General features: G+C 33.1%; 1 protein-coding gene and 1 long non-coding RNA gene across 3 annotated transcripts in view; one reads left to right on the forward strand and one right to left on the reverse strand.

The window, feature by feature from the left end:
* LOC118203724 (RNA-binding protein 24-like) overlaps positions 1–22,375 on the reverse strand; it is a 278,308-nt gene that overhangs the window by 164,121 nt on the left and 91,812 nt on the right. The gene's annotated exons all lie outside the window — the stretch shown is intronic.
* Positions 1–22,375, forward strand: part of LOC146995394 (uncharacterized) — a 174,147-nt gene that overhangs the window by 80,751 nt on the left and 71,021 nt on the right. Inside the window, exon 2 of the long non-coding RNA XR_015043015.1 lies at positions 10,338–10,512. This is a non-coding gene — a long non-coding RNA (uncharacterized LOC146995394). The remainder of the gene's footprint in view (positions 1–10,337; positions 10,513–22,375) is intronic.

Below are 22,375 nucleotides of genomic sequence, written 5' to 3' on the forward strand. Positions count from 1 at the left end.
AGCATGCCTTCGTGGTGTAGTGGTCAGCACTCTCGGAGCGTTTTCGAGAAGTCGTGGATCGAGTCCCAGCGAGGGCATTACTCATTTTTCATCTCTCCTGCTTCCCAAAAATAACTTATGTCTCTACAGTGGCCCCCGAACATGGTCTACCTGGTTGGTAGCTCACAGTAGGATTTAAAAATGGTACTGTAGCTCAGAAGTTTTGTAAGTTTGGCCACCACTGTTCTAAAGATTTTTTTAGAATTCCCAGCGATTTGTTTAGGATATGTAAAAGCATTCATTTGTTTATGCCTGCCTTAAAAAATAACTATAATTGGATAGCTGAAACGGAAATTGGCGTTAGAAACGTCTAGGATTTAGCCTTTCCTCACCGATACAAAACATTCAAGACATAAAATATAAAAACATCCTTTTAAAAGGATCTTTTGAAAACAAGAATTCCAAATGATGTGAAGAAAAATTGCTATAATATTATTTCAACGTAATTTGTAGGAAAAACTTCTGTGTTCATTTAACAAAGAAAATAATTGAGTAAAATGTAACTGCGCATTTACTTCACTAGTTCGCTTGCGCACAAAGCCTGCAACAAATACATCCCTGAAGTGACAATAATTTTTGTTTTTCCAGGACACCAAATCATTTTGTTGAAAACAATAAACATTTCGAAAGAGGTTTCTACTGTGGTGTATATATAAAACACAGCTAGGAATGTTGAAGGCCCAGGTTTTGTCATGGCGGCGTTACACATCACTGGATTTTTTGAAGGATAAGCCACACACAATTCTGCATGGACTTGCTAGATACTAAGCTGATTTCACTCGATTCCGAGAATTAGAAGAATCAGTTAAGATGGGAGGGAGAATACTGGGGAAAGTAGAAATTAACGTCCTTTAGATTTGGCAGAATGCCAAGTCACTTCTGAGTTCTGTAATTGCTGTTCGTCTAGTCTTGTTGCGTTCATGCCATCTGAAACACCTGTTGAGCCACATACTGTGTACCTGGCATATTACATCTACAAGCATTATGAAGTTATCAGCTGTAAGCATAGACTGCCATTCACCTCAAAAGATGAATTCGTAAATGTATTATATCCTCTTTTAGGGAAAGGAATATTTACTTTGCCCCTTAAAAAAGATAATCAAAGATGGGGGAAGGAATATTTGCTTTTTTTCTTTCCCCCTTGATTAATGTTTTAATTTTCTTTGTTATTTATATATTTTAGTATTTTTAGTCCAAAGGGGCAATTTGCCCAGAATGACTATAAACTTCGTTTTGGCATTTTGCGTTGATTCACTACAAACGTTGTTTCACTTTCGTAGGTATTATTCGTAGGTATTCTTTAAAAAATTTTTAATTTCACCAAAACTAATAATTTGAAAAACAGATATAATAATTATTATATTAAAATTAATCTCTTTCCCAATTAAATGGTGAAGGATTACATGGCGGCCATAAAAAAACTTCAGACCAAATTCTTTAAAACATAATCTATTAAAATATGATGCACTGATAGAATTTCCATTACAATTTCAACAAACATGTTTGCTCTCTGTTTTTCTAAAAACTGAACAATTATACGTAGCTCATGAATAACCGAATCTAATGTAATTCCTCCTTCTCCTACTACTTTCTGGTAGCCTTTCAATAGTCATCTCCGGGTTTAATGATTCTCAACTCAATACAAAGCTGAAACATCCCAGATTAGGGCTTTATTCATAATGACTGGATAAACCTTAATCAAAAAGACTTTATATAGACTATCAGGCATTTTAGTTTGAAGCAGGAGACGTTAAATATGTGTAATGCCCCCGACAGCATTCCGGACTTTCTCAACATCGAACGAGCTGGCAAACGGATGTGAAGGAGGGAGAAAAACTTTACAACACTGTGTTACAAATAATTAAATAAAATCAGTGCCGGAGGCACAGTAAAAAATTAGTCTTCACTACGTGCTAAATCAACTATATGATAAACAAGATTCATTTAGCAGCTTAGCATTCCTTATTAATAACTGCTATATCTTTTCATCAGTTGTGTTTTGAGTTTTCAAAAATAGTTATTTTTAGCGACACCATAATCATAATTTTATTTTCAAAATGACTTCAAAATAATTTAATTCTAAAAATAAAATATGCCAAACACTGAGCTGGAAAGAAAATCGAACACCAGTAGTATATCGTAAGCACAAATAGAAGGACACTGAATTACACAGATGAACTTTCATTTTGCTCATTCCTGAAACAATGCCGCTTGTACTCCCTTAATTGCTAGATATAACGGATAAAAAACAATAATAATGGCAAAACATAACGGATATAAAACAAAAAATACGTTTCCATAAACTTTGGTACATTCCGAAGCCTTCTCAAAAAGGAGAGTCCAAATATCTTTCTGCAGAAAACCAATTATCGACACTTATTCGAAGTATCATAGTTTGGATTATTCGGCAGACAGTGTAAAATTTAATGAAGATCAGCACCGTATAATTTTAAAATCATTTGAGAAAATAATGTCATCTTCCATACCTTTAAAATGCATAGCTCTTTATTAAAATTCAGCTTAATTGCGTATATTTTAATTATCTACGAAGAAGCTTGAAAAAACTCCCAAAGAATTAATCCCTCTTTTAATTGCGACTACACTGAGAACTCTTTTCAGGGACTTAACGTTGAGTGGATCAATTTTCCTGGCGCTTTAGTCAGTATTTAATAGGCCTGAATCATTATCGTAAAAATATTTTTTTTTTCTAATATTTGTTCGACTTCTTTTTCATCTTGAACAGACAACATGATTTCATGAATTTCTCGAATTTGATATCCAAGGTCATTAACATCGAGATTTAACTCCTTGTTAGTTTCTTTTTCTTTGCAAACTAGATTTCATCCGATCTAAATTAGAATGAATTAGATCGCAAGAAATCTATATTATGATGAATATATGATGCGTAAGAGTCGCTTCCCCTGACAGTCCGCATTTACTCCTCTTGAAAACATAGGAGTTTATTTTTCTAAATCATTCAGATTTGCTGCTTGATCTTAAAACTGGAATTATTTGGATAACTGGTATTCTGCTGTATTTGATTTCATTTATTTCATAAGTGAAGAAATTTATTAACTGTATATTATGAGAAAGATAATTTTATCGCATAGTTTATTTATGAAATATATGCATTTACAGAGAAAAATAATTGAAATTTTTAGAGAAATTTGGCAGATTATTGCAATTATCTTAATTAAGAATAGATATTTAAAACAGATTACTTTTTCCTTTTTTAAATCCAAAATATGAATGTATTGATGAAAGCGACTGATATTATATAAAAACTTTTAAAATGTATCTTATCATTCCTAAGAGCTCTGGTTTTTATTTATCTTTTCTTTTTAATTTGAACGAAGCATTTTCGGTTTGTGAGGAGTTCTGCATTATATTGTTACGGATTTGGGTATTTAAATAGCTAATGTTAGTTCAATTATAAATTAAATTGTTTTATTTCCCGTGCAGTGCAGCGCGTGACGAATATTAAGAGAAAGCTAAGCCGGAAAATTAAAAATACAAGATCACGTGCATTTAACATTTAATAAATAAATCTTTTTGACTTCGAGAAAGTTCCAGAAAGTTCTCGCGCGCGATTTAAAAATCTTATAAAAAGGAGGAAAACCTCTCAATTCAGTAGTTGTTATTTTTAGTTAGTTTGTTGTTGTTTTAAGAGTTTACTTATAAAACTGCTCATGTTGACTGTAGCGAATTCGCGGATTAGCTTTCTGTAGCTGTTTTGAATTAAGTTCTCTTGAACGTTTGAGTAGTTAAAAGATAACTACTGTGAGATATTGTAATACTGTACGAATATCTGAGAAAATTGAAGTATTGTGTCTTATTTATTTGTGATAATAATAAATAAATCTTATCCATTTTTCATCCGACTTGTGCATTCAATTCCAAACGAACCCGTACGCACGCAACAATAAAGGAAATCCTTTTACGAAAAAGAGGAAAAATTAACTATAAGTAGCATCAGACAGAAAGACTTTGTAGTTGTTGCAGCCAATACTTTGCTGAGTCGCGTCTGAGGAAGTTAAGGAGGTATTTCCAGACAGAACAATGACCCCTGACTTCGCTGACTCAGCAAATCAGACATTCAAAACTAATACTTGATTAAGATTAATATGTCTGTCTTAATTTACTTATTTTGCCGAGTGATTCAAATTTTATTTAGGCTACTTTTAGACTGATTTTGCCTTTAGTTACTATCAGAAGACTTTGTAGTAAGCAAAGTATGCCTATCCCTAACTTATTTTGAATCTGTGAACTATTTCTAGATAGTGAGTTTTTAATGCCATAAAAACCACAAAACAGCAACGTTGAAAGCAACGTTTGATATTTAGGTATAGATTAGAACCTTGTAGAGATATTAGGTTATTTTTAAAGCAAAAGTGATGAAAAATGAGCAACGCCTTCGCCGGGAATCGAACCACGGACCTCTGGAATACGTGCCCAGCGCGCAGACCACCGCACGACGAAGGCATGCTAGGAAGGTGAGAGAAATATCTTATAACCTGTTCCACTGAATAGTTAAATTCATACTGAACTTACGACTGAGCTTTACATCAGTGTTAATTATTAAATAACAACCTGCTATACTTGTTAGATTTTAATGTTAGGAACATCTGTAGCTTAGTCCTACTATTTTTCACGTCTCGTTGCGTTCGCATATCGGCACCCATTCGTACACTTTCCTACATCGCTTACCCACATGGAAAGGCAAACTTCCAAATTTGCAAGATGCTGCCACTCATTAGAATGAGATTATTAATTTGGACTTCCAAATTACCGCTAGCATTATTTGTTTTAAAAAGGACGATTTTAAAACAATATGTGTACTTTGATCATAGAAAGAAAATTTTATCTAAATTACAACAAAGTATTATTTGTAACAAATTCGGCGTTTTACAGCAATATTTAGTAACATTACAGAAATAAGTAAGTTAGTAATTTAGTAACGTACAGAAGTTTACACCATAAATATAATAAATAAAAGAACGTTTCAAACGGTAGTCTGCGGGGAGGAAAAAACGAGACAGTTCTATATCTCCTGTTCTACTGGGCTGTTTGACGAAATTCAGCTTGCGTTTTTCATGTCTCGAAAGCGCGACTTTGGATATGTATTAGATTAATATAATTATTGTATTAGATTAATATAATATATAGCATTAATCTCACTTAGGTACTTTGACACTTAGGTATTTGACAAAATCGGACTTTTTCTGAAATAATGTACCATTTTTTTTCCATATTTCGATTCTACGGTTCAAATTACGCCTAAATATTAAATTTTGTAAAATTTGGTGGGAAATTTAAGCCGCAATTAAAAAACTTATCTTGGCCAATTTCTTTCATCTCTTTTCGCAAACTTCGCCAAGATAAATTTTTGAATTTCTCCGTAAATTTCCCAGCTAATTTTACAAAATTTAATATTTAGGCATAATTTTAGTCGTAGAATAGACATGTGGAAAACCATTAGCATGTCAGTTCATAAAAAGTCCGGTTTTGTGCCAAAATAGCTTTATTAGAACAATGCTGTATATAAATCTATTATATATCTCGCGCTTTCGAGACGTGAAAAATGCAATTTGAATTTCATCAATCGGCCGATATAGAACTGTCCCCCCCTTTTTCCCCCCTCAGTGTGCATTCTAAAAATTCTTATAAATCTATTTATAATGGTTATGAGATTTTTTCCATAAGTTTGAAACTAATATCTTATTTATTCTATTACCCAGTTATTTTATGAGAAAGTATAATATATTTCTCTTTAAGTGAGAACTGCAAACAAAAAAAGAAATGAAAATCTGTCTTCATACATATAACGCAATACAAAATCATTGAAGTAAAGTAACTTTTTTGTTATGGAAAGAATAAGAATATTTACCACCAGATTAAAGTTTCTTTTTTCTTCGTTCTCCTCCCAAAGAGTATCTTTTGAGATAAATGATTCCTGATCATCAAAATCCCACAGGTGTTCAACCAGATTACTATCTGGACACAGTGCAGAATTGGAAATATTCCAGATGCTTCTCTCTTTGTTAGAACTACTACCCTTTTTACAATAGTTGCTTGAAAAGCTTCAGATTTGCTCTATTCTCTTTCCCAAGATTAACCGTTGCAATCTTGTACGGAGTTTTGTGAAAGTTATACATCGATTTGTAAAAACTTGTAGCTGGGCAGTCATGATTTTCAGTATCTAGTCACAGAGAGCGGAAGTACTTAGCACGTTAAGCCGTAGAGGACATTCCCAAGTGTGATTTCCAAGTGTTTTCAAGTGTGATTGAGTTTGGTACTAAACTCGGGAAGAACAGTAATTAAATATTTGCAATCTTTCAACATGCATATTATTGTGTAACATTTAGCCTTGCTTCAGAACTGTAATGGTAAAAGTACTTCAGAGATGATAACATATATGTCAGGGGTTCTCAACCAATGGTACGCGTACCACTGGTGACACGCAAGACAAAAATAGGTAGTACGCAAAGAAGCAAAGTATTTTTAACTATTAAATTCAAAAATTAAAACTCCAACATCCTGACTGAATTTTTTTCTCTAACACTCGTAAATGTATGCGATCTGGGCTTTGTTCAAGAGTGGTGGTGGTAGTAGTAATTTTTAGTGGTGGTACTAAAGTTTTCAATTTTGTTTAGATGGTACGCGTTAGTCAAAAGGTTGACAACAGCTGATATAAGTGATTGACAAAGCAACAAATCATGTAGTAGGTTACCATGTCAACATTACCAGTTCATGGTAGGTATTAAACGGTTACTGTTAATCCAACATCCTAAAAATTAATTTGCATCCAGCCATGGGAAAGAAAAGACAGTATATGATCAAGAAACAATTCTTATTGCTCCAAAACTTTATCCATCTACATATTACTGATGTGGTATTGAAAGTATTATCTGAAATCGAAGGGGCAGCACTAAATTACCTTCTATTAACCGAAATCAGCGTCAGGTTATTTCTGTGTATTTTCAACATTGTAAAGATGATTGAACGGATTTTCAGGTTAAGAAGAGCAAAACGCCATGCCCGCAGAGCAAAAAAGAAAATTTATAAAACATTCTTTTTAATGGTTTTAAATTGTTCATAAAATTCTATCAGAAATGTAATGAAATGTGAAAGATCTTACTTTGAAAAAGAGGAAAAAAAAATACACAAAGGCCGCAGAATCTGTCACTTAATACTGAATGAAAAATTTAGTCTTAACAGTTCCTAGTTAACTTTTATACAAATGTCTGCAGCATTACGTCTTTGCCTCATTACATTATTGATAACATAATCTTTGATTACTCTAACATAAATTTCTAATTATCATCTCAAAACGCAAGAAAGTTTTATATTATAAGATTCTTTTCAACTGTTCACATTTCAAGCATATTAGAATTAGCAAGATCACAGCCACAATTTGAAGTAAAAATTCACAATTGAAATTAAGTAAACCCTTTGCTTCCCAGCAGCAAATCTCTTTAAGTATTTTAATGGAATGAAAAATCAGACATTCTTCTATAACTTTTAGAGAACGTGTTTCTTTCTTGAAGGGAGGGGATGTTAAAACTCATTTCACTAACTGGCAAATGTGCTTGATCTTTCAAAGGTTAATATGAAATCTTATGTAATTCTAGCTTAAAAGTTCTTCAGATCCTAATACATTGCCAAGGAAATTACCAATCCGTCTACAAAATCCTATAAAAGTTTAAATAAACCTTTTTTTTTTTTATTAAAGCATGAATTTAACAAAGGCGCAACTTGTGCTACAATCATATTCTACCACTTGTGAGTATTAAATAACAGAAAATTGAATTTACAAATCTAAAATGGATCTGTAGCCTTGGCTATTACACAGTTCGACTTAGTGTTGGTTCAAAGATTAAATGGCGCGATTAAAGTTCGACTAGCAAAATGTGGAATGCTGAGAAGCTGAGAAAGCTGGGAAAAGCTGGCAGAGCTGGGAAAAGTAAAACTGCAATGTCGTTACGAACTACATAAACTATGATGATAGTAGAAATTCATCAGTTAATTTTATGTTTATATGAAATAAGAATTGATGTAATTCATCAGTAATTTTATGTTTATATGAAATAAGAATTTAAGTATTTAATTCCTAAATTAGATTTTTAAAAATAAACAAATTATATAATTTTAGACTACATATTTCTAATTTTAAGAACTAGAGTTGATGTATCAAAAAATACAAATTGCTCTTATTTTAGGATTTATTTCTCAATTACATATTAAATATGGCAGCTAAAAAATCTAACAAAAATGTTCAAAATGTCAAATTAAATATCTTACATCTTACAGAATAATTAAATTTTTATTTTCATTAAAAGATAAACATTAAATATAAGAAGTTAAGCGAGAAACATTCAGGAAAATTGTTCACAGAAAATAGCAGATAAAAACAGATTTAGCAGTTAAGAAAATATTATGCTGAAGACAACAACGTTAAGAATTGAGTATACCTTTAACTTGTGATAAAACGTCAAAGAAATAAATAAATAAAATATCTAAAAAAAATGGAACTGACAAAAATCTGCTACTTTGAAACTGCTTTCTCTGCACGTAAATAAGATCTGCAGGAAAGCACTTTGTACACCTGTATTCTATCTAGTTATCCAGATATCTAAAATTGAAGTTAATGTCTAAAATTAAAGTTACAAACACATTTTTTACAATAATTCAAAACAGTTACTACTAATATTTTAAAAAGTTGATGTCATATAATTTGAGGAACGGTAAATATAATGTAGTTGTCTTGTGACTGTTGAAAAATTAAATGATTTTTGTTTAAAGAAACGTAGAAAGGAGCCGTTTCCGATTATGTGACATTCGTCTGCAGAATTGTGTTACTCGCAAGAAAAGTCGTGTAAGACTGATTCATCTGTGTTAACACGAGTTCTTGCAATCGTTTAAGCGATAAATTGAGTTAGGGATAGGTCTGTTATGAGTATCTTGAATGATGGTGTCCAGGTTATGGCACTAATTTCAACCCACAGATCCATCACAAGGAAGACCGGCCAAAGCCTTCCCTCACTGAAGAATAGATGTGTGGTATTACATACACGACCTCACAGAAAATGACGACTAGAGACCTCTTTAAGGACTTCACTGCTGTCTCTGGAATAAGAATTTCTACGCAAATCTTATACATATATATCTAGCAGAGAAGAACCTTTACGCCCATAGACCAGTGATGTGTATCCTTGTCAGCAGATCGCGAAAGAGAGGCCTTTCTTTGAGGAGCGAGGCAAACCATTGTTGGACACAGCAAGACTGGGGCCATGTCCTCTGCAGTGATGACTCGAGATTCACTACACAGAATGATTCTCGACGAAACTTCATCTGGAGAGAGTATGGGGGTCGCTGTCGTCCTCGAATATACAGAAAAATTGGCCGCTTTGGTAGAAACTGAATTGTTGTGCTGGGAAGCACCATGTTGAAAAGATGCAAATCACTGCACGTCTTGCGTGCGCGCATAGTGCCCTCACATCTTTTAGGGAGGAAGTTCTTGGAACTTTTGTAGAGCTTTTTCCCAGAAGCTGTTAAAAAAAGACTTCATTTTTGCGGACAATGATGCAAAGCATACGCAGGTCGATAAGTTTCTGAAGGAATTCGCCATATGGTGTGGATAGTGAGGTTTTCGAAACTAAATCCTATACAGCATATTTGATATACCTTATGAAGAAAGATGAAATAACACGATATGAACACCCTTTAGGACCCACCACACATTATATTCATCGTCTTGCTAGGTAGTTTCTTAATTGAAGATTCCATTAAGTCAATTATGGGTTTTAATGTCGCTTTCCTGACTTCCAATTAGTCTTTCCTGACTTCTTCGACATTCCATAGGTCTGAGTGAAACGATGTTGATGTTGTAATTTGACATGTGACTGTATTATTCAACTAGTATGTTGCTTTGACTCTAGAACAATATCCGCAGAGTTCTGGGTAGGGATTTCTGGACAGGGCGTCGGCGTTTCCGTGCAACGATCATTTTCTATGACAGATAGTTCTGTTATATTCCTGGAGTCTCTGTGTCCGTCCGTCTGAAATAGCCAGATGGCGATAGAGATTCCAGCACTCCGACTTTTCGTGTCGTAGCTAAGCTACGAATATTCTTAACCATTATACTTCATGAGGCAAAACAGCACCAGCAATCTCATTGCTCGCATTCGTGTCGAGATGAGAGTCGTGATGATTGTCGTAGATGTTAAAGACGCTTTAAAGATGTTAAATGCATTTTCACATTATTTTGTCCACAAGAACTTTTGTTTCCTCTCTTTCAGTTTGTGAAGCGATCTTGGGATGGAAGAAATGTCCTTCATAAATCTCCTGTATCAGGTGCAAAGCCACAGGAAACTTCTCAGCTGATGAACATTTTCGGGAAGTCTCTAATCACTAACTTCCGACATTTTTTCCTAGATCCATACTTACACCTTCAGCGGAAATGACAAGTATGAGGTAAGTCACTTTCTGTCTGAGTGATTTACATTTGGAAGAACTTAATTTTAGATTGTTTTCCTTAAATTTCTGAATCCCGCTTCTAATATTTTCTAAATGCTCTTCAAAACTTTTGCTGACGATGATGATGTCATTCAGGCATAACAGACAGACTTCCTACGAGCGACATCTCAGCACGGTCTCCAGGAAGGCCTTCGAATTTCGGCGGGCATTATATAACCCAAACGACCCATCACCTTAAACTGCTCATCAGTCCATCAGTCCCATTAGTCTCATCAGTCCCATTAGTCCATGTCTTTAAATCAAGCGTTAAAAAGCACTTGCTTTCAGGAAGTGTCTAGTATGTTGTCAGTTTTAGGAATAGAGTAGCAGTCTTTTTTCCTGATGTTGCTCTGCCAGCGATAATCAATGAAAACCTAGTCGAACCATATTTCGTTTGGACCAGGACGATGGCAGGGGCCAAAGGAGTTCCTGAAGGCTCGGGTTTTCTTGCATGTTCTTAAAAACTCTTCCTACTTACCAATTGTTAGAAGTCTGGTATGTTGCTTATTGATGGATGACCTCTATAAATTCTGTGCTGAGCAAAACTGGTTCGACCTACGGCAGAAGATGTGAGGGAGAAAACATCTTAAAATTCTTGAATGACAAGTTCGACAGCAGTCTTCTCTTCATCGTTTAGCTTTGCATTCTGCAATAACTTCGATGTTAGGCTTTTGGAAGACACAAACTCTAGAAGACTACTGGTTCGTTTAATGCAGGTCACTGGCACTGGAGTACATTCTGCAAGTACTTCGCCTTTCTTAATGAGTTTCAACTTAGAATTACATTGGCATCTTTGAATGGGATGACGGCTCTCTATAGGTCGACGAATGCCGAGGCTACTAGTACTCCTTTTCAGGTTTTTAGAGTTCTTAGGGTATTAGATTACATTGTAACGTAAATTTCTGTTTTCGGCTATGGATACAGGAAGTAAAAACTATATTTTTGCTGGTACTGTGATGTTGTCTTGAGCTATGATTTGGTGGATGGATTTAACGTCTTCATCTTTTATTTCGAACAGGGCTATGTTCTGAGAGGCAGAATACCTTCTGAGATGCCGATGCTTAATGATGATGCTTAATGATGCCGATGCTTAACGAATAATTATGAGAACATGCATAATTATTCGTTAAGCATCGGCATCATTATTTTTAAAGTCCAAAAATAATTGTATTTTCTTAAGAAGTCTAATCCAAGTATACAAGGGTCTGCAATATTTGCCACATACGTAGTGTAATGGTAGGAAGCACTTCCAAACGTAACGTTAACATTTAACGTTCCATCGAGTTCGAGTTTATCGCCGAACACAACCTGGAGAGTAACGGAGGGCGGTGTCCAGATCAGTATGTCCCATGAAGGTAGCCCATTATTGCCGACACTCACTGCAGAAATCTATCTATAGTACTTTAAAACGGCGTTTCTCGATACCTACAACCTCTGCTCTGCGATACCGGCGCTACTTTGTTTTTTGCTTCCTTGCTAGGGAGCGGTGTTAAATTCCGTGCTTTGAGGTGTTCTGCAGGTGCATCGTACGTGGCCTTCACTATCGCAGTTCCAGCGTTATAGGGTCATTTTATTGTCACTCCTATCCTGCTTCAATTCTTTGACGTTCTGGTTGAATCTTCTAGACGAGCGGGTGATAAACTGACTCCTAGACACAAGCAGCTCTGATTGGGTGGTGATTTCTATAAGGCGCTTGCTGTACTGCCTCGAATTTTATGGCGTACACTAAAGCACTGTTTCAAATCCTTGACATTCGCCATTTGCAGAGCTATTTGTATGTCAGGATCCTGAATGTCATCGATGAAATACTGCGGGGACAGGATTTCCCTTTTTTCTGATGGGCAGCCCGAAAAAACGAGATGAGACGCCTTTCAAAATTCGTATCGAGTTCGTGGAGTGTTTCCGTAGATTCCTGTAGGCGATATTTTAACTGAAGCAAGCTATAGCCTTTTAAACACTTCTCACCAAAGCGCAGCTCCAAAGTAGGGAATAAAGTTGTAAGGATCCTAAGTTTTACTAACGTTTATTTTATTTTAAAACTGTACTATCACTTCTTATTTTCTACTTCTGGCCAGAATTAAATGTTTTAACTTGTTTATGCAAATTGTCTTGCAAACGCCCAAGTATTTAAGTTGTGGCTTTTTGCCAAAAGTGAGAGAGAGAAGGAGATTTAAGAAAAGAGCCGCTTGCCACTGCAGTCTTACAAGTTTTCACTCGGTTGCTGTTTGCCTTTAAGGCCAGAGGTTTAGCCATTGTAGTTTCCGCAGCTTGGCGTACCCTTTTAAATAAAGGCCAGTCTTAGTGCTAGGCATTTGTTTACTAATTTAAAGTTAGCTTTTAGTTAGAGCTTTAGTTAGTAGTTTTATATTTTTACGTTCAGACCACAAGTGGTTGGTCTCTGCATCCCGAAGCACGGGAGTACCTGTAAAGTAATAGAGAATAAAGGGTTTAGTATACCCTTCCTGCTTGTGTCGTCTATTCCACACAATTTGGAAATGAACTTTAGTAAGTTCCGTGTTCTTATTCAGGATACAGTATGTTTCCGAAGCAAGTGAAGAGACATACATCTCCTGACAAAGTTTGGAAGTCTAGTTTGGGACAGACTTTGAAGGATATCCGCTGCGTCCGCTCTCATAGAAGCAACGAGATGGCGGGCTTTAGCCCCGGAATCCCATCTTTTTGCGTTTGCCACTATAGAGAACTGTCTTGTACTCTGTACCAGAAGGCCTTCCCATCATATGTGGATAGTCTTAGAGAGGGTCTGGACGGCATACCTACGAATTTAAAGTCATCAGAATTATAAGTCATTATATGGATGTCTTCAAGCTGTCAACTTCCTGGGAGACAGAAACAAACTGCATCATCGATTTGTTGTTGGACAGACGAAGCTCTTTCTTCGACCTGTTGTTTGACAGCATGAAGTTTTACTTCTCTTTCTTCAACTTTATTTTCAACCGCGTCTATTTTGGCCTCTACAGGCTCGAATTTGTTTTTAATTACGACATTAACTTTTTTTATTTCCGCTTGACTTGCTTCAATCTTTTCTTGAACTGACTTGACGGACCCTTCCATCTTTTCTTGATCTGCTTTCATCTCCTTTTGGCCAGTTACCATCTCTTCTTTAACGGATTCTAGGCCCACTTCAGTTTTCTTGAACAAGTTCCATATTTTCTTTAGCTGATTCTGGAGCCACTTTCATCTCTACTTTAAATGCAACAAAAGCTGCTTACAGTTACCTTAGTTGCCCCTCCATCGCTCTTGTCATTCCTGACACCAAAAATTTTTCTAACGCCAAACCCCATTCCTGACACCAAATATTTTTGCGTGCGTACGGGTTCGTAATGGATTAAATGTTCACATAGCCGATTATAGCTTCATGAATTTTTATTTTCTCAAACGGAACAATTTACATTTCCAGACCTTTCCACAAATGTACTTGCACAGCTCTTCTCAGAAGGAGAGAGCACAATTATTAGTTATTAATTATTATTATTATTAACGCTAAACACAATGCAATGCAAAGGGAATCCAAACAGTGAAGCTCGCACGCAGATCTTTCATTACTTCAAAGTCAGCTCTGTACTAAAAGCTGAGAACTGATGCTCTGTCTGGTCTCATATAGTTTTTTCCCCGGCGGCCAGGAAATCTCTAGTACCTTCTATTTATCGCAATTACTGAAACGCATATACGTATAAAGTTACATATAAGAGCCGAATAATTTACAATAACATGTAAGGATCACTTATAGTACCAATTATAGTTATACAGGGACCGGACCGAAATGTCGCCAAATGGCCGAAAAGTTTGGCAATTTTTGGCGATTTGTCAGCTTGACGATACCTTGTCAATTTACCAAAATAGCTTCGTCCACTTCAGACTTTTCATGTTATATTATATAAAAGATACTACAGTTTAACTAAAACACATACATACAAAATTCGTAAGCATATAAAGCAGAAAATCTTAGAAATGAATTTACTGGCAGGATTTCTTAGATAATATTGTATGCATATGGAAAAATGGGTATAATCTCATTTATTTAGGATTTATACATAAAAAAGTTAAAAATTTTAGTAATATGCACATGAATATTTCTTTCTAAATTTTATCTAAATGTCTTTTCACTAGGATATATATTTATGTTTTTGTAATTCTTCTTATATTACTTAAATTAAAATCTTAAAAATTATAGTTAGATATAACAGACTTCTTTACGTGTAGGACTACACTTTTATAACTCTAGCAATGAACTAACTACAAAATTGAGACATTTTTAATACTTGATTAATTACATTAATTGACTGTTTATTAGGCTAATTCATATAATAGCATTTTTGTTTTTAAATAATAAAGTCGATAGTAAAGAATAAGTTTTTTTTTTCGTTACAATTATGATAGAAAGTTATCTTACTTTAAAATATAAATTTAATTAAATTAATAATAGTTGACATCTTTTTGTCCAGTTTCTGGTAATATATTATGATTACGGTATTCTACAGATATCATTATATGGGGAGGGTAAAGTATATATTTAGAGTCACAGAGCATTTTTTTTTTTTTTTTGTTTATTATTATTATTATTATTATTATTATGCTAGAAGATTTTTAAATATAAGGCTTTTAGATATATGTGTTGAAATTCGAAAGCGGTTTCAAAAATAACAAGCACCCGTTTGGAATTTATTTATGTCTTTTAGCAGTAGGAAATCCCTTTGTCATTAACACAGACGACATGGAGAATGGAAAAATTGGCAACAAGTTCAGGAGTGTCAATCACATTCTATTGGAATACTTCCAAAACAGACAACCTGTAACGGAAACTCCTACCACAAGATGGCGTTTGAAGCAAATAATCTTCACTTGGAGTTACGCAGTAGTATTAGTTCAGCTATGTTCCCCCCCCCCTTTCTTTTTTAAAATCAACTTTCTACTTACTCGTCATATATTGTTTGTTCGGAAGCAATGTTTTGACGTTGAAATATTTATTTTTGCATACTAAATTTCTTATTGCTACTAGTCTGTTATGTCTGCGTTTCTAAATATGGCATGTAAACTTAAAACAAGGAACTAAAATTTTAAAGAGGGAAAAAAAAAAAAAAAAAAAAAAAAACATTGTTAAAAAAATTTTAAATTCGAAAACACGAAAAATATTTAAAGAAAAGTTAATTTATAAGACTATTACAGAAGAAATTTTGTAAAGAAAAATGTTTAGATAATTTTATTATTCAGTTATTTTATTCAATTATATTGAGTTATAATAAAATTATTAGATTAGAATATTTTCATCAGAAAATTAATTCATTGAAACCATTTTAAGTTAAACCTAAGTTCTGCTACGGTTTGGATTAGCCTGATAAAACTAAAATAATCAGGGTTTAAAAAAGTGGCAAATTTCATTGAAACAGTCTGCTAAGAAAACAAATCAGAATGCATTAAATGGCTTTTCTAATTTCACATCTTAAGTCCGTTTATCATACAAAATTAATATGAAAAACTTATCAAATAAAAATTAGGGATAACAGTATAATAACTGATGGCTGTTTTAATGTACAAGTTTATGAAATGTCCGTCATCACACTACGTACATAAGCAAATGTTATTTATTCTCTTTAGGAGAAAGAATCCATTCTCCTTTAGAAGACATGCATAGCTCCTGACTATAAAAAACGATTTTCATTGTAAAGTTTTTTCCAAAGTATCTATAATTTTTATGTCATGTTTATTAGATCCTTTTTTTACTATTTTGTTCACAGAAGGCGTGACAGTTTTTTTTTTTTTTTTTGCTTATCTTTTATTTATTTATTTTCGTTCCTTTATTTAAATAATAATTCCTTAGTGATTATTAATCCTTTATTATTTTATTAAATAATAGTACTTTATTATGTTCGGCTGTACAGCACAGAATATTTATGTTTTCTAAAGCCTGTGACCTCTATCAGAGCATTTAAAAACGTATAGAGCTTTTTATAAACCTAATGTCTATATAAGAGCGAAATGAACACTAAAGTTTTAAAACTTAAATTAAATCCAATAAAAACAGCATATGGCAAGATTGAATTTGAATAATATTTGATGTCATGCAGATGATGGTAGTACAAAATAGTACAAAATAAACTAAATTTTTTTTATTTCAAATACTTTTATAAAAATTAGGCATGCATTTTACTTAAATCTAAATGTACATCACCTCGAATAAGTAGATAACACTTCTATCTTAACTACATAAATAGCTTTTAATATGAAAATGAGAAATAACAGAAAATTATATCTTCAACTTGTACATAATCTTATATTATTTAACCAGTTATTTGATTTCAGCCTTTATTATAACTTCTCCTTTTCTTATTTCTCGCCAAATGCAAATCAGGAGTGAGTATTTAACTGAAGTTTTGGGAATTGAGACAGACAGTGTTTCTGGCAATGCCTAAGCGCTACGTTGTTAGTTTTCTGCTAGTTCTAACAGTTGTAATTTTTTGGCTTTACGGTCTGTCGCTGCCCACACTTAAAAGTCTGGGGCACCGGCGCAGTAATTGAGCCAGCTTTTAGTATAGTATTTAACTGTGGAGTCTTTGACTACTGTTCAAAGCTTAATTTAAGTTGCACTGTTCGATTTATTTGCATCACTACGATTTGTGATTGGTTGTAGCACAAAAGAGTACCCTTATATTCTACATTCTGTTTAAATAAATAAGCTACTTTAACCTTCTCAAGACTTTGTCGTTACTCGCGGACATATCGATAACTCCCTTCACATGTGTTAGAGTTAAGACGTCCCTTTATGGCTGGTTGTGTATATTCGTTTCTTACATATTAGTTTATAGTTTATAGTTAGCCTGAGTTTCTTATATATTAGTTAATAGGTCTCGATCAAATATAAACCTATAAAATGATATATAAGAAAAATAAGCGAAAGGGCTAAAATTCATTTATTGCAAAAGTTACATACAGCCTTTGTTAATTCATTCAATGAAAAGAGTTTAACCTAAATAAATTAAGCAGTGAGTATATGCGTTAAAAGTATAACATATGTTATTTATAACTGAATTATTTATCAGTTTTATGATGTAAATTATATAGCATGTTGAAACTGCAACACAATTTTAAAAATATTAAATGCGTCACTTTTTCTTTAGTAGAAATATTCTTAAGAAAACAAAAATCAGTTAACATTTCCAATGTTTGCTTATGTTCTCCAGTCATTTTTAGAGATAGTGTCCAAAAGGGTTCAGTGAATTAATGTTAACAAATAAGCAGTGTATGTTTTTGAGGAAACACTGTTAATTTTCTGGATTTAGAATATTTCTGAATTTTTGACAAAGTGTATCGAAATATTATTTTGCTGTTTTTATTTTAAAAAAACTTTTCCCTTGAAAAATTACATTACTCGGAATTAATAGTAATAATTCAAATGGAAATAAATAATTCCACTTCTAAATTGGCTAAAGGCTCGTGGTTTTTTTTTTTTTTTTTTTTTTTTTTTTTTTTTTTTTTTTTTTAACTTATAATTAGCATGAGATGTTTCATTTAATGTCTATATTATTCGTTGAGCTTCATCTTACCCTACATTTGAAATTTTGACAGAATTGTAAGGAAAGTTGTCCTTCTTTCTCAATAAGATTCAATTCCTAGAATAAAAAAATAATTCTTTTTCTGAAAGTAACATTTCGTAATAATAAAGCTAAACCATTTATAATGGTATGGATAACTAGTAAACATCAACATATAACTATATGCGGTAACTTGTTCTTTTCTTCGGGGAGGGAGTATATTTTTTGTCTAAATAAGAAATATATCAATAACATTCAATAATAATAATTTGTATAAGCAATCATGCTTACTACAAATTAGACCTAGCAATCAGAAACAACAGGCATAAGTATACGGCAAATGCGGAATTTTATTTGAATTGTGGTAAAGAAAACGGCAATGACGTCGACAAAATGATTCAAATAAGAGCACGCGAATGACCCAAATAGCGAACTCATTACGCAGCGATTTTGCGCAAATGACTGCGTGAACAAACACAATAAGTCTATTAGATAAGATCAGTAGAAATCAGTGATACAAAATAGGGAAAACAACAACCAAAACATACGCAAAATAATGCTCTAATTCCAGTTATTTTCGTCAAATTATCCTATGAACAAATATGGTAAGAACTGAAATACAAAATTTTAAATGACACTGAAAACATTTTTAAAACAACAAACTGCAAATAATGCCTACATTGAAATGTTACACAGAGCAAAGGATTACGCACAAAGGAGTCAGCAAATATCGGGAATGTGTGAATAAATGTTATCTACTGTTAACAAAACTAAATTCCATGTGTCATAATAAATGCTTGGTACTTATCGAAAGTAAACAACAACGAAAATAACGTTATTACATGTATTAAAATTACAGGCATTTTTAAATTTTGCAAAGGTTTCATGTGGTGTCATTATTTTAACATAAATAAAATGCAGTAATATTCAACAAACAGGACCACAATTTTAAAACCTCCCCCCCCCTTTTGAAAATTATTTAATATTAGTTGTGTTATTAGTAACAAACAATAAGGAGATTATTATTCTTATTTATATACATCACAGTAACACACATTGCTCAATTTAACGAAACATTTTTAACATAAATATGTATTAAAACATTTCTGAAAAATGATAACTAATTTTCAGAATATTTTAGGAAAATGCAGTAAATTTATAGTATTAATAATTAAAACTAAAACTAAATTCCAGCTCAGAAAATTAAAGCTGACATAATCTTGCATTTTTTTTTTTTTTTTTTCGATATAGAAACGCATCATAATAAAATTTATATTCAGTTTTTTAATAATAAAAATATTTAATGATATAGCATTTAAAAACTGCAAAAACGATACCGAAATTCCACTCGTTTACAATAATTTTATCATTATCGGGATTCACTCTTCTTGCTATAAATTTTCCACATAAAGAATAACATTTTATATATATTTTAAATCTTTGTTTCCCATTTGGGGGAAAAATATAATTTCAAGGAATAGATGGTTTCTAATACTCATATTCAGTAAAGGGCAAAAGGAGAAAGTTCACATATTTACTAAGCACGGTTTATACGCTCATTCTTAAATTACATGATCGCATTCTAATTAACTCCAAACAACTAGAAAACGATTGCTGAAAATTAAATACTTGATATTAAAATGTTAAAGACTAAAGGCATGAATTCTAGAAATTACCTAAAGTATCATCCTTGTAAAATAACGAAAATAAAGAAATGAGGTTGTAGAGACCTTAGGTTTTTTTTAAAAGCAGGAGAGAAGAAAAATGAACAATACTCTCGCCTGGGCTCGAACCACGGACCTCTCGAACACGTGCCGAGCGAACTGGCCATTACGTTATTACACCACGAAGGAATGCTAAGAAGGTGGGAGAAATACCTTTTCAGGTATAGTTCCAAGACTGAACCCAAAAGTTCAGTGAACCTGAATAGTAAGCAATTTAACTGCAATACAGCTACCTAGCTACCTGTGATACATTAAATTAAACTTTGGATATCCAAGTCCCTTGTTACATATTATGTGAGATCTTTTTGTCAAACGATGCACTGTAGCCCATTTGGAACCACACACGTTGAAGCATATGTGTAGAATGTGACTGACACAATGACATGGATAATGTACAATTACGGGTTACTAGTCGGATGGCAATGGCGGCATAAAAACAATACATTTAAGAATTGCTACTGGGCGAATTTAGAGGTCAGATGACGAATGCATTGCCATTTGCTTCTTTTACTGCAGACTGGATACGCATCGCGTGACAAAGGGATCTCACATAGAGCAACTGAAATGTGTGACAAGAAATTTGGTTAGTCAAAACTTAACTGGAAGGACCACAGGTAGATATGTATCAATTAAATTGTTTGTGGTAATTATTTGCATCATGAGGATTCTTTTTGACTTACCATCCATTCATCACCTACCCACCCATATACACACATACAGAGAGAGAAAAAGAGCTATGGTGTGGCAGACACCGCATAATAATAATCGAGGTAGGCTATAAGATGCAGTTTGAATTCACGCACCCAGCTGCGCTACAGCCGTGAGGATATTTTTAGACAGTGAAATCACATACTTCCCCCTAAATGATATCTTCTGTTTGAAACAACCAGTCTGTTTCGCAGACTAATTATGTTTGCAACAAGGATAAAGCGTAAATGGAATAAACTGATTTTTCAACTACAACTGAAAATATTTCAAAATGTAAACGGAATTCAAAGACTCGGTTAACTCAAACACTTAATTGTGGTAAATAATCAAAATTATAAGATTAACACGCAATGAAAAATGGCGGAATTAAGTTTATGCAGATTAACAACACTACTATTTTCTGCTGTTGTAGAAACATCACATATAATAAACAGATGATCTATATTCGATGTTCAGTTGTTACTTAGCAAAATTTATATTGTTATTTAAATCGGCTGTTATTTAGCAATGATCTAAATTCTGATGCAGCATCTTCATTAATTTACTTTCATATATTTACTGATATTTCAAATTAGGCAGACAAGCATATAGTAAACATTAGTGTTTTAAACAAAAGGAACTCATCCATTTAATTGTAATTTTTACACTCAAAGTCAAAAATAGAGCAAAAAATTGAGAGGTGAAAATTAATTTTCAATTCTGAATCATTCTAAGATTTCTCTGATACTCTACAGCTTTGATACTAATGGGTATTTAAAAATTTCGCTTTTATTAATATTGGATACGTTCAAACCGTCACATGACATCTATGCAATGTTACATTAACTGGAGTTGTTCGAGAAATGCAAATTAAAGGAGAGACAGACAAATCTCATAAGAGAGACAGAAATTTTAGGAGACAGAAATTTCAGAAAAGATAGAGAAGACCAAAAAGAAAAACTAGTATCAAAAACTAAATCACAATATAGAAGCCCATATATACGCCGTAAATAAACTGCACATTATCTGTCAGACTATGAAAAAGAGAGAATTTCCCAATTATGCACTGAAATAACGGATTTTTAAGATTTATATTTGTTTCGATTAGATAAAGACAAGAAAGGAGCTTCAAGTTTGTTTTATCTACCTGCTCCATCAAACTGCATTAAAGAAAGTTTTAATTTTAAAACGCTTTTAAATGTTGCCAGCTAAATTACATACATATATTTCTACATAAATATGCACAAAAAATATTTAAATGTGGAAAAGCAAACTGATACATATACCACGGTTTCCTTAATAATTTTATTCGTGAAAAAAAAGATGTCATATTTATAATTATCAATCACAACAGAGTTTTTAAATACACTATTAATGATAAGTCTCTGAAGCACTTTAAAAATCCATAAAAAATAAACTGAGGTATTCGATGTTATATTTTACTGTATTGAAATAGAGATAAACTTATTAAGCTTTTTCTATATACTTCCAAAATGCTCAAAGTATCCAGCTTTGCGACAGATATCTATGTGTCAGTAAAGATGTTTATTAAGATACCCTGGAAAGCTAATTAATGCCGTTGAAAGAAATCAGTGACTTTTTCAATAAGACGGTTATAAAGCTCATACTACAGAGACGATTATCAAGAGCATTTGCAAGAACATTCATTTAAAATGTGCCACAGAGGCAGATCATTTGCGAGAAAATCTCAACCAATACTTTCCATTAAAATGGTTAAATTACATAAGAGAAGGAGAGGAAGACTTAATATGCAAATTCATCAATGATACTTATTATAAGGTATTTCTCCCGCCTTCCTAGCCTGCCTTCGTGTTGTAGTGGTTCTGCACGCCGGACCGGTAT

The sequence above is a fragment of the Stegodyphus dumicola genome, chromosome 9, assembly GCF_044657685.1.
Source record: "Stegodyphus dumicola isolate Sdum_Otavi_A_Nest chromosome 9, ASM4465768v1".
In the NCBI taxonomy this organism is placed as follows: domain Eukaryota; kingdom Metazoa; phylum Arthropoda; class Arachnida; order Araneae; family Eresidae; genus Stegodyphus; species Stegodyphus dumicola.